This window comes from Triticum aestivum, chromosome 3A, assembly GCF_018294505.1.
Source record: "Triticum aestivum cultivar Chinese Spring chromosome 3A, IWGSC CS RefSeq v2.1, whole genome shotgun sequence".
Classification (NCBI taxonomy): domain Eukaryota; kingdom Viridiplantae; phylum Streptophyta; class Magnoliopsida; order Poales; family Poaceae; genus Triticum; species Triticum aestivum.
Window position 1 is genome coordinate 703,625,087 of NC_057800.1, and position 13,985 is coordinate 703,639,071.

Here is a 13,985-nt window from a genome sequence, read left to right on the forward strand (position 1 = left end):
CCTGCTCCCATTGAGCCCGTTGCAGCTGAGGGCAAGAAGAGGAAAGAAAGAGTGAAGAAGACTGTAGCTAGAGGAGGAGGAGAAAGAAGAGGCAACTGCACCAGCGCGCAAGGTAGCCAAACTTATGGGAGATGCCATAAGGTCAGGGGGAGCTGCATCCAAGCCCAAGGAAGCACCTAAGGCTGCATCTAAGCCTAAGAGTGCACCAAAGAGGAACACATGGAGCATTCCTGCAGCTGAGAAGAACAAGGCCCCAGTGCCTGAGACTGTTGCTGAGGATGAGGAAGAGAGTGTCCTTCGGAAGCTCAAGCCCAAGATCCCAGACCACAACGATGCTCATCCTGTGGCTGAGGATATGAAGCTCAGGAGAGACTCAGGGCTCAGGAAGTGGAGAGAAGCAGATCCATATGCTTCTAGGAGAAGGACTGCAGTGGACTACAGATTTCATACCAAGGAGCAGCAAGATTTCTATTTGACAGTGCTACTTGACAAGAAGCCAATCGTATGTGACATGAGATGGGTCGACTGGACCTATATCAAGGACAATGAAGAGTACTACCCAGGAGTTCAGGACAGCTTCAAGGCGTGTGGAGTAGAGGACTTTGTTGGGCAGAAGCTCACAAAGTGGAATGAGGAATTGATCATGCAATTCTACTCCACAGCACACTTTTATCCGGATGGCAGGATCACATGGATGTCAGAAGGTACAAGGTACAACTCTACTGTTGAGGAATGGGCGAAGCTAATCAATGCCCCAGAGGAGCAAGCAGATGACTTGGACATTTATGCCAAGAAAAAGATGGACCACAACTCCATGTCCAACATGTACAAGGAGATTCCGAATGAAGCACTTGACACGTTAAAGTTTGGCTCAGTGCATTATCTGCTCTCAGGATTGCCTACGATCAACTGGATCCTTAGGCACACCCTTCTGCCCAAGTCTGGAGATCACAAGATGATCAGAGGTCACGCGATCAATTTGCTTCATGTTTTTGACGAGCCTCAAAAATTCAAAGTTATGAGCCTCATAGTGGAAACGATCAAAAGGAATGCGATAGATCAGAAGAGGAGCTGTGGATATGCCCCTCAGATTCAGGAGCTCATCAACTCCAAGATGGGCACGGGCGTATATTTGTTGGATAAGGAACACCTGCTCATCCGTCCAGATTTCGAGAACAATGAAGTTGTGATGACAGAGAATGAACCATCATCTGCCCATGCACAAGCTCAGAAGGAGAAGGCGAAGAAGGAGAAAGCTGCCAGGATGCCTACTCAAGCGGAGGCATCTGATTACTTCCTGAAAACCAAACAAGAGCAGCTCAGTTACTTGATTGCGTCCACCCTGCGGATTGAGCAGAGTATAGCCACCCTGACTCAGAACCAGGCGAGCTTAGAGAGGATCATGGAACAAAGATTCTATGACTTGGACATCAAGGTGACAGAGATACAGACTGCCGTGGAGCAGCTCCAGGACGACATGAATGAGAGGAGAGGCAGGACCACGACTCATGCTTTTGCGAGGGTGCCACGAGGTCCGAGGTCGTCTGCACTGCCAGTTGCTGACACCAGAGCTACAACGTCTGCACCAGCCATAGCCTCCGTTCCACCAGCTCCAGCATCCACTTCAGCCTCGACTCCGACCACGTCTACCGAAGGTTTTGTCCTTGGAGTGCTCCGGACTCCACCACCACCTGAAGATCAAGCCTGAGCGTCGATCTAGTGCTATGCATTTTCTAGGAACTTTTTGGTAACTTGTTGCCAAAGGGGGAGAAGATGAATAGATCATAGGCTTCGAGAGAGAGAGAGAGTGTTGCTTTTCTCTATTGCTTTATTTGGTGGTTTTTCGAACCTTGTTTGCTTGTGTGTGAAATAATACGTCCTTATGCTTGTGAGACATCGATGATCATGTGTTTGATCATAAGCTACACTTAATGTGCGCTTAATGCTTGCTTAAATATTACCATTCTATCTATCGTTTGTGATCATTCACTATTCTTGGTGATGAGTGCATGCATTTTAATCTCATCATTTTGAGCGCTCCACCAAGATGTATGTGACATGGAAGAGTAACCCATGACTCTAACTCTTTGTGCATTTGCAGTCCAAAGCAAATTTTAAATATGCACAAATTTAGGGGGAGCTCTTACTTATCACATACTTCTCAAAGCGATGATATATTTCATGCTTATTATCTTTTGTCGAAGCTTTGATCTATATGTTGTCATCAATTACCAAAAAGGGGGAGATTGAAAGTGCAATTATCCCTAGGTGGTTTTGGTAATTCATAACATCATATAGCTCATTGAGCTAATACTATTCCAAGATAATTATTTCAGGAAAGCTCAATGATTGGCATGCCATGGATGTGAAAGTGGAACCCTCAAAATGCTAAGGACAATGGATTGGCTCAAGCTCAAAAGCTCAAGACTCTTCATTTTATATTTTAGTGATCCAAGATCACATTGAGTCCATAGGAAAAGCCAATACTATTAAGGAGGGATGAGGTGTTGCTTAATGAGCCTCTTGCTTCATGTGCTTAGTGATATGCTCCAAAAACCCTCAACTACTTTCCCATATCCACATATGACCTAAACTCTAAGCAAAACTCGGTCCTACCGATTCTTCCTATCCGGCGCCACCGAGTTTCACTTGTCATTAGCCACTGCCAAACCCTAGCGATTCGGTTCTACCGATAAGGATCTCGGTCTCACCGAGATGGGGTTGCAAACTCTCTGTTTCCCTTTCGTAACTTTTCGGTCCCACCGAAAGAGCGAATCGGTCCCACCGAGATTGCAATGTAAACTCAGTGTTTCCCCTTTGTAACTTTTCGGTCTCACCGAGTTCCACTCGGTCTCACCGAAAGAGCAAATCGGTCCCATCGAGTTTGCCCGACCAACTCTCTGGTTATCTAATTACCAAATTCGGTCCAACCGAGTTTGTGTAATCGGTCTCACCGAGATTACGTTATGCCCAAACCCTAACCAAATCGGTCCTACCGAGTTGCATGTCAGTCCCACCGAAATTCCTAACAGTCACTAGGTTTACTATTTCGGTCAGACCGAGTTTTCTGATTCGGTCCCACCGAGATTGGTAAATTGTGTGTAACAGTTGGATTTTGTGTGGAGGCTATATATAGCCCTCCACCTCTTTCTCATTCCGTGAGAGAGCCATCAGAACACACACACCATTCCAACTCATATGTTCTGAGAGAGAACCACCTACTCATGTGTTGAGATCAAGACATTCCATTCCTACCATATGAATCTTGATCTCTAGCCTTCCCAAGTTGCTTTCCACTCAAATCTTCTTTCCACCAAATCCAAATCCTATGAGAGAGAGTTGAGTGTTGGGGAGACTATCATTTGAAGCACAAGAGCAAGGAGTTCATTACCTACACACCATTTGTTACTTCTTGGAGAGTGGTGTCTCCTAGATTGGCTAGGTGTCACTTGGGAGCCTCCGACAAGATTGTGGAGTTGAACCAAGGAGTTTGTAAGGGCAAGGAGATCGCCTACTTCGTGGAGATCTACCGCTAGTGAGGCAAGTCCTTCGTGGGCGATGGCCATGGTGGGATAGACAAGGTTGCTTCTTCGTGGACCCTTTGTGGGTGGTTGCTTCTTCGTGGACCCTTCATGGGTGGAGCCCTTCGTGGACTCGCGCAACCGTTGCCCTTGGGTGGAGCCCTGTGTGGACTCGCGCAACCGTTACCCTTCGTGGGTTGAAGTCTCCATCAACGTGAATGTAGGATAGCACCACCTATCCGAACCACGGGAAAAACATCCGTGTCTCCAATAGCGTTTGACTTCTCCAAACCCTTCCCTTTATACTCTTGCAAGTTGCATGCTTTACTTTCCGCTGCCCATAAACTCTTTGCATGCTTGCTTGAATTGTGTGATGATTGCTTGACTTGTCCTAAAATAGCTAAAATCTGCCAAGAACTAAAATTGGGAAAAGGTTAAGTTTTTAATTGGTCAAGTAGTCTAATCACCCCCCCTCTAGACATACATCGATCCTACAACCGAGAGCAAGAGCAGAGCAGCAGCGCGAGTGAGAGCTAAAGCAGCAGCAGCTCCTACTGATGTGGACGTCGCCGCCGAGGGAGAGACGCCATGGAGGAAGTGGCCGGCGACGCCGCCGTGGATGGAGCCGCACCGTCTCGGCTCGAGGCCGAGGGCCGGCAGCACCGTGAGATCGAATCAAGAAGAAATTGCGGCGATTAGTGTAGAACCTCTTTGGTGGTGCTGATTAGGTCGAAGCTTCATCCGAGGAAACGGTGATGATGATGCTCTTCTGGTAGTGCAAGTGAAGACGGCGGTGTGGGAATGGAGGTGGCGCGAAAGACGAGGGGAACATCGGGGCAGCTCCTTGGAGGTGGAGGACGGGGTGGCTGAACTGGTGGGACGATGAGATCGACGACGGATCCTCATCCGGTACGGTGGATGAGGGACGTCGAGGTGTTGCTGTGGACGACGTCATCGGGGAAGAGGCTCCGGATGGGTGGCGGACGTAGCAGGGTGTGGGGTTTCATCGTGGGTTTTCGCGGCCTCGGTGTATGAATGGGTGGGCGGATGGGATGGTAGTGGGGAACCATGGCTTAGAGACGCGCTTGTCCGAAATGTGGGGCAAGTTACGAAAGTACCCCCACCGATTTCAGATGGTTCTTTCGGTTTGGGGGTACCACGGGCATTTCACGTGTCGGGATTTCACAGGAGGTGGGAGTTTTCACGCGCGTTGTAATTTCGGAATAGCAAGGAGCGGGTTGAGATGGAGGGAGTTGTCGGAGCACAACGAGACAAAGATATATCTTAAATATTTCAGGCTAACAAGGCGCGGGTTGAAATTTCTGGACAAGCCTAACGTGTATTGTACCAAATCAATGCGCACTAAAAATGTCATTCAAAACATTGAATTAATGTTATGTTCAATTAAAATATTTCGCTACGTGTATAATGCATGCAACCTACTACTCAAATGAACGTTTTAGTGCATTCCAAACGTATATACTACCGCTTCAATATGAACTAAATTTGAATTCATTTCTCTATTTGAATAAGATCTACAGTAATGATTGTTGTGAAGTCAAAGCATTTGAATTCATTTCTATATTTTAATAAGACCTACAATCATCATTATTGTCAAGTTAAACCATCGTTTGTGTATTATCTTCACTGCACACCACATGATTAGTCTCGAGTTACATATGAACTATGTGTACTATATGAACTCGAACTAGATTTTTTGAATCCACTTTATTTTGATTTCAAGTCACATTACATTTCTAGCTCTAGCTAGATCTTCATAATCTAAACCCTGTCTCAAATGTGTAATGTGTTTATCACATTATGTATGGTGCCCCGCCCCCTACGCCTACAAGTATTTAGATGTGAGTTGCAAACACCACACATTACCACAAATTCAAATAAAATGTGAGAATGTTCGATATATAGTATTGTTTAGATTGTTTGATATTTAGTTGTAACCTGCAAACGCCACACATTATCACAAATTCAAATAAAATGTGAGATTGTTTGATGTATAGTATGGTTTAGATTGTTCAGCATTTAGCTGTGAGTTGCAAACGCCATGCATTATCACATTATGGTATAACATGTGCACAGCACGTGTATCACCGCTATATTCATGCATGCAATGTTTAAAACACTATGATCTCCTATTCAAATATATGAATCCGCTTTCATATCAAATGATGATCTTTGTTAGTCTCTTACACCCACACAATCCTCTAACCTTTGTAGCTACCACTAACTTTCTCTCATGCATGCACACGCCCTCCTCGCCCTCCCCCTCCCTCGGCATTCTATACACCGGGCACATTCATTGTTTTTCTTTAGGTCGTTCTCCCAGAGTCTCCACAACTCCTTTCCGACACACACCAATCGATAAACCTCTCCAGCGATGCCTGCCTACAACATACACACACACACACCTTCAATCTCCTGCTTTATGTGTCCTTGCCTCGTGTCTCTCATACGGTCAGACACACGTGTAAACTCTCGCCCCTCTTTTCATTGATCTCACAACCGCACAATCCTCCCCGTATCTAGCTAGTAGTTGGGCCTCTCGCACCACCTCCTAGCTCCATTCTCTCTGTCTATCCGTCTCCCTGGGCCTTATTTGCCTCTAACAAATGGACGTACACCGACCGATATCTCGCTATACATATAGCTAGCTAGGTCCTTATAACTCATTTTTACCCACACGTCAATCGATCTACCTCATTAGTAATGTCTCTCCCTTCCTTCGACAAACAACAATTGATCTACCGATCTAGTTAGGTTTGGTTACCAAACACATGGTTCCCCTTCATCATCCATGGATGCATCCCGACAGATCTATCACGCACAGACACACACAGAAACACATCCCCACTCTTATTGATAACACTGCGGTTCACCCTCAGTTTGTCTAGTAGGCCTCTCCCACCATCTTCGAGAAGCAACTCCGTCACCCATCCAGCACTCTACCCCTCTCCCTCCCTCTCCCTCCCTCTCTCTCCTCTCTCTCTCCGTCCCATCATATTTCCCGTCCTTCAGTTATGTATGGATGTCGGCCGATCTCCCTCAAGACATAGCTGGGTCTCTCCTTCTCAACACATATATGAGACGTTCTAACTCTATAGTTAGGCCTCTGACTACCCCTCTACCACCGCTCCCCCCCACACACTGATACATCGAGCGCTCTAGTCATGTCTCCCTGCCACACACAAACTTGACATGTGCCCTCTAACGTTCCGTTAGGCCAGTCGCCCTATATCTTTGACTTGCACACACACACAATTTCGATGGCTCTCTTCATCGGTCTCTCACCCACCCACTTGATCCTCTCTTCGACTCTATCGATAGCTATGACCCCTCCCTCTCTTCTCGTGAATTACCCGACCCTCTATGTATGATATGGATAGGCCTCCATTTCACACACATTACATGCAAAATTTTGTTTGAGATGTCATCGACACATATTCCCACAAATAATTCATGAAATCAACCCCCACCCCACCCCCACCCCAAAACAAAAAACACTCACGAACGCGGTTTGTATCTCTCACACACACCCATGTAGGTGGGGGACGTGCACGAAGAGAAGAGGTGCATGCACGACGCACGTACTCCCATCTCTTTCCCAACCACACCCGCGCGGTTACACTATGGAGCTCATTTTTGTACAAAAAAGGCAGCCCATGTGGTAATTTGGCACGTGTACTAGTTGTCCACTTGGTGGAGGGAGGATCGTCTACCACGGATGAACAAACAAATTGCGACTTGACGTGTTATGTTAAAAAAAGAGGCAAACCATGTGGGGCCTACCTTAGAGGCAAGGCTCTATACACTGGAGTACTTTTGATGTGTCCCGTCAACTCGCAGAACGAGGAGAAGCTTGCTTAATATGTCGTCTCCCCCGTTCCTAAATATAAGTCTTTGTAGAGATTTCACCATGAACCACATGCAGATGTATATAGATGCATTTTAAGTGTAGATTCATTCATCTTGTTCCGTATGTAGTGGAATCTCTACAAAGACTTATCTAATAGTAATAGCTAGCCCCCACTACTAGGAATTCTCTATCCTCTCCTTGAGCCGTTAGATGTAGCCGTTAGATGAAGTAAATTGATGTAGCCGTTAGATGAAGTAAATCAGTCCATAATAGTCGTCTGATCTAGACGTTGAGAGGCTCCGCACTAAGCCACATGCAAGCATGCAGAAATACCGTGGCACATGCATGTGAGTGGGTTTTAAATCACATCAACATGTCTGCATGCAAGCATGCACCGGTAGCATGGATGTAAGTGAGCTTTTAAGTCCCATTAACATGTCAAAAAGAAAAATATAATCCCATTATGCAGTAGGAGTTGGTGATCTTTTTCCCTTATGTGGGATGATCTAAATGATGTTGGGAGTTTATTTAGTTTGGCTACCACATTTGTCATGCGGTTAGAAAGTTTTTTTAGTTCTATGAAATCGATAATTTGGCGCAGAGAGATATACCACTGTTCCGCGGCAACGCGCGAGGACTCATCTAGTAATATTTAGGAACGGCAAAGAGTTAGGTGTCGCACGGTGATAGTGTGAGGTGGGCCATGTAATCATTGAGCCTGCGTGTTTTCACTGCTCTTGCACGCCTCCGCTGTAAGAATGGAGAAAATTGTAATCTAGTAGTAGTACCTCCTTTCACCGAAAGCGTGGGACATCCAGCAGTCCTACCACCTCAGTAATAAAGACCAATGAGCCGTCAAATCACATAGACCCAACAGTAACCATCACTCTTGCGCTAGTGAGAGGTCGCGTCCGCTCTGCCCGGGCATGAATGCGGCACCAATTCTTTGGAGCGGCGCTGACCGTTTCGAGCGGGAAGCGCGCGTGGGCGATGGAGGGGCTTTGGGTGGGCCAGGCTGGTCAGGAGCGGGCATGGCAACTGTCCGCATGTCCCTACCGGACACGCCCGGAAACGAGAGGATGCACCGACTCTTGCGGCTAAAATCGTACACTACACAACATCTCTCTGTAGGAGTAGGTCGATCTGTCACTCTCTCTAACACACACATGCTGTTAAACACACACACACGCGCGCGCACGCGCGTGCGCACACACGCACACACGCACGCACCTTGGTCCCGTTGCACCTTCTAACTTGAGGTCTCGGGTTCGACAACTACACTTGAGTATAATTTGTGCCAGGAGGATTCTTTGACTGGTCAAAATGTTTTCTAGGGTTTGCACGCTTCACATTCTCTCTCCAGTATATGTATACACGCTGGAGCCTCAGCGCTTGTAGTTGCTCTCTTCACACTCTCTCACCCTCTCCCTCCGTTCTGAATTACTTGTCGTAGGTATGGATGTATCTAGATGTATTTTAGTTCTAGATACAAACATTTCTTCGACGAGTAATTTGGAACGGAGGGAGTTGTTGCTCTCTTCACACTCTCTCGCCCTCTCCAGATCTGAACAAGACTTCGTTGGCCTCTCTCTCCCCTCACTGCTGCTCAAAGAGCCGACAGGATCCGTCCACCGGGAAGGGAAGGAGGCTTAACGCTGTCGCCGTCGGCGAGGGACTACCGGCGCAGCTGTTCACTTTCCACCCAGCGGCGGCGCGGGAGGGCCTCCGACCCCTTCTTATTCGCCGCCGTCCCGTCGCCCACCGAACCACGCCCCAAGAACATTAAGGTATAATTTACTTACTCCACATGCATTTCTCTAGCTGCATCTATACCATGAATCTAGGACGTGGTTCAAAGAGGAAAGGAGTGGGGGAAAGTAGTAGGAAAAGTTGTATATAGCATGAATCTAGGATGTGGTTCAAAAAGCAAATGAAGGGGGGAAGTTTTATAGCATGAATCTAGGACATGGTTCAAAGAGGAAAGGAATGGGGGAAAGTAGTGGGGAAAGTTTTATAGCATGAATCTAGGACGTGGTTCAAAGAGGAAAGGAAGGGGCGAAAGTACTAGTTCAAAAAGGAAAGGAAGGGACAAGGCTGTAGAGTTTGAGCAGGACTAGATTTGCTGCGCTCACATACGGAAAGGTGTCTAAAGATAACAAAAATAGGACCAACACAAATATGCTCCTTGGTTGTTTGTTCTTTGTTGCAACAGACTGTGCATGACCACAGTACATCGGTAGATGCACATGGTGCTAGTGCGTCCACTGTCCTGTGCAACTCATTAGCTGTTGTTAATCTAAGGCCATGTTCGGTTAAAAACTACCTAGTCCCTACCTGCTTGGTTCCAGGGACTAAACATGGACTAGAGGTTATTAAATGACATGCTAAAAGACCATGTTACCCCTAGTAATGAACTAAAAGAGACAAGCTGCGATGCATGGCAGGGGCAACTGTTGGAAAAAGTCCCAAAAAGACTCCCTCGGGGTCTTCTTTCTTTAGTCCCAAATGCCCACTTTTAGTCCCTAAAAGTCCCTCGTGTTTGGTTTAGATGGGACTGACACGGAGTTTTTTTAGTCCCTACACCAAAATGTCCCTATAAACAAACACCCTCTAATAATGCCGCTGGAAAATTGATGCAATGCCATAGTTAAAATCAAATTACATGTTTAACGAATTTTATTGTTAATGTAATCTCTATGTTAATATTAATCAATGCCACCATTTGAGAAATGGTACTGTCTTGCTTTCTTTCCCATTTAGATAAGGTAGATGCTTCTTTTTGTTGGCTTCTGTGTCATCCACCGTTATTGAGCACTAATTGTTTCCTTTGCACCTCTGTGTAAACATGGTTATCTACTTCACCTTGTTGCCATTGTAACCTTTTGTTGCACTGCACAAAACAGTTTTTTTAAGAGTGTTTTGTGCAGTTCAACCAAAATGTCACACCGACAACGTTGCTTGATTGCTTGATCTTAGTGGAACTACACAAGAGGAGATCTTACTTCCTATCCGTTAAGGTGAATTTGGTTCAGATCTTCTTCTTGTGAGTTGTTTGAATTCCGCATCATGAGAGGTCAGTACTAGCCTTCTTTCACATGATTCTGCAGTGTGCTTTCATATGTTGTGCTACTTGTACGATAATGTTGCTTGATTTTAGTGAATTGCACAAATGGAGACAAGACTTCCAATCTGTATGTGCACCGTAATATCCCATTGAGGTAATATAAGGATATTTCACAACTGCTGGCCTGTATTTTGCCACTTTCATCAGAAAATTAAGTTTAGTACTATACTTGTGCTCCCTAATTGACATGCCAAATCTTACATCGAAGGTGAAGCTTGTCTGTTATTGAACCAAGTGATGAAGGGGAAGAACAAGCGGAAGAAAAACAAAAATCAACTCCCGGTGCTGTAATGAAGCACTGGAACTGTGATGACACAAGTAATGATATAGTTTTGCATCTTAATTTATTGCTATGGCTGGAACGAGCAATTGTTTGGCCACTGATTTGATGCCACTCTTAATGTAATATGTAATTATCTCAATTTATGCAAACAAGGATCTTCTTTGAAGATACCATATATTTTAGTGGAACTGCACAAGAAGATGTTCGAAACATTAAACTAATCGAGGAGTATATAGTAAGCATGGCCACCACCGTAGATAGCAACAGATGGTTATGGAGAAGTGCTTCATCTTATGCTCTACACAATAAGCCTCCTGACAAAGGTTGGTACTCGCCCACTGATTTCATCCATACGATTGAGCTTTGTCATCTCTACTCGTGTTGTGCTACTGTTTAGATACTGTCATGAAAAAGTGGTATTGTCCTTGAGAAGTGCTTCATCTGTGTTGTTTTAAATATTTCCTTTCCTTTTTTTCGAGCAAACAAGGATGCTAGCATCCGGTAGTCCTCTTGTCTTTGCACAACAGGATCATCTTCCTCTGAAGAAGAATATGGATTACATGGAGTGACTAGTTCCGATTATGCCAGGATGAAGAAGCCCTGTCTATCTTCTCATCAGAAGGAGCAGTTGAAGGATGATTACATTACTCCCCACAAGACCGAACTAACTTCAGCTCAGAAGGACTGACAAATCTCCATCTTTTTGCTGTGATGCGCGAGTACAATGTTGTTCTAGGATTCTTTCTGGTGAGTTCCATTTTTCTAAAAGTGTGCTCTACATGGACCATGTATGTGCCTATTGAAACTGTCAATTCATAGTATAGTTTGCTTTATACTAATCACTTTTTTGTATTTGTTTAAACAGGGGTGCTCAGCTTGATTTCAATGGGAACTGCACAAAATGTTCATGAATACATCGAATCATTCATTTCCACCACAAGCAAGGAGGTGCCGATAAGTTCAAGGCATTACAACATATAAGGGCGAAATCATACAAGCTACGCGTGAGTTTGGTTTATTTTTGTGGAACTGCATAAAAAGAACAGCAGGTTTATTTAGCACGAGGTGCCATGTCTATGTCCGAACTGATGGCAAACCCTGCCCATTCCCCAATCGTAGGCATTTGATATTTTGGAATGGGACAACCTTGTCAAAATTTTCTCATTGATTTTAGCAAGACATGCGTTTGATATTTTCGAATGGGATGCCCTTTGCTGTCAGCAGCGTCGATCAATTTTTTCTTTATTCTTTAGTTGTGAAGTAAATATTGCCTCTGACATGTGAGTCACTGAGATGCATAATCATCGATTGTTTCGAATGTTCTTTATGAATTGCGAGGCCTGTGTGTTTGATTGCAATGTACATAAACGCTAAAAAGCTGCTCAAACTCTTTGTACTCCTTCTGTTCCTTTTTACTTTGCACATTGTGAAAGTGCATACTTTTTTTTATAAGATTGGTCAAAGTAGAAATACTTTGACTACAGACAAAACTTGTATGCAGACTAGAAAGGACCGGAGGGAGTACATGTGAAACTACTGCAAACGAGGTGATCACCCTGGGAATAATGCTAGTACGTATTGTTTTGCATGTTCATCCAATGCCAGTGATACAGGAATTCGAACTAATCGAAATAAATTCATTCATACACTGTCGGATTTCATATAGACATGCGAGATTTCATTATATTTCATACATTCTTCAACTAAAAAGGGGTGCGCTGGAGGTATAATTAATTAACCGAAGCTACCCACCTGTGTCCCGCTGAGCCGAACAGAAGTTTCAGTGACTTAACTGTAGGTGCAGTTGCGTAACTGACATGTGGCCTGTTGGGCCCAGGTGTCAGTCAGCCAACTGCACCAGTAGTTAAGTAGAAGCAACGTTCTTCTCCAGCGCAGCTCTCCGACTTCACGTCGCCGCCAAGAAGCTAACCGGTCGTCACTGGTCAACCCGCCTAGCTTGGCTTCAACCCAACGGTAGCAGCGGTGGCCTTACTTGGACCCGAGCGACGGCAACCTACCGGTTCTACTCTTCCTCGTTTTCTGTGTGGCGCGGCCTCGTTGGCAGCGAGGCGGGGCCTCGGCGGAGCCGGCGATGTCCTCTGCCTCGTTGTTGGTGGGGCGGGGCCTCGGTGGAGCCGGCGGTGTCCTCTGCCTTGTTGTTGGCGGGGCGGGGCCTCGGCGGGGCCGGCGGTGTCCTCTGCCTCGTTGTTAGCGGGGCGGGGCCTCGGCGGGGCCGGCGGTGTCCTCTGCCTCATTCTTGGCGCCGCGAGGCCTCGGCGGAGCAGGGCTTCATCGACGCCAGCGGAGCTGGGACTCGTCGAAGCCGGCATTGTCCTCTGCCTCATCCTCGGTCTCGCCAAACAGTGCCTTGCCAGCTTCATCGCCCTCTTTGCTAGCCTCTTCGTAGGCGGCCGCAGCCTCCGCCACCTGCATGCGGTACCGCCAGCACTCGAGGCGGCCCTTGCGGGGGAGCGGTACGAGTCGAGCAGTGCCTCCTGCTCCGCCCGCTCTATGGCGATCTGCTCCTCCGCCTGCAGGTGCTCCTCGAGGAGATGGTGGTTGTAGGCGGCGTCGGCATGCGCCTCCCGGAACTGCTCCTCACGCATCTGCCTCACCCTGTCCATATATAGGGTACGGGCCTCGCCGATGGTCATGGTGCACTGCACTGGCGAGGATGGCGCGGAGTAGGGGGTTGGCGCCGGATCATCGACTACCATGTTCTCAATTGGGACGTCGTCGTCCTCCGACTGCCTGCCGGCCAGCCGGTCGGCAGCAATGGCTGCCATCTCCTTGTGGTCCGTCATCCTCCCGTCCCGAAGAGCACTGGAGCGCGAGGAAGCCATGGTGGGCAGTAGTGGTGTGGACAGGAGAAAGGGAGCGGATGCGGATGACTGCGGCTATGGCCGGTGCAGCAGTTTATATAGTAATGGTGGGCGGGCGGAGGGACAGATGTGTGGCGCCAGAGTAGCCGCCTCGACAACTTCGTATCATTAATGTGGGTGGCAGATGGATGGACGGACGGCACTTGTGTCGTTTTAAGGCGGAGTAATCGCCTGCACTGGGAAGCGGGGAGGGCGGCGCTGACTGTTTCGGACGGAAAGCGCACGCGGGCAAGGAGATAACTTTACTTGAAGAGGATGACAATGGGGACCCACCAGATCCATAGCCTCACGTACGCAATATATA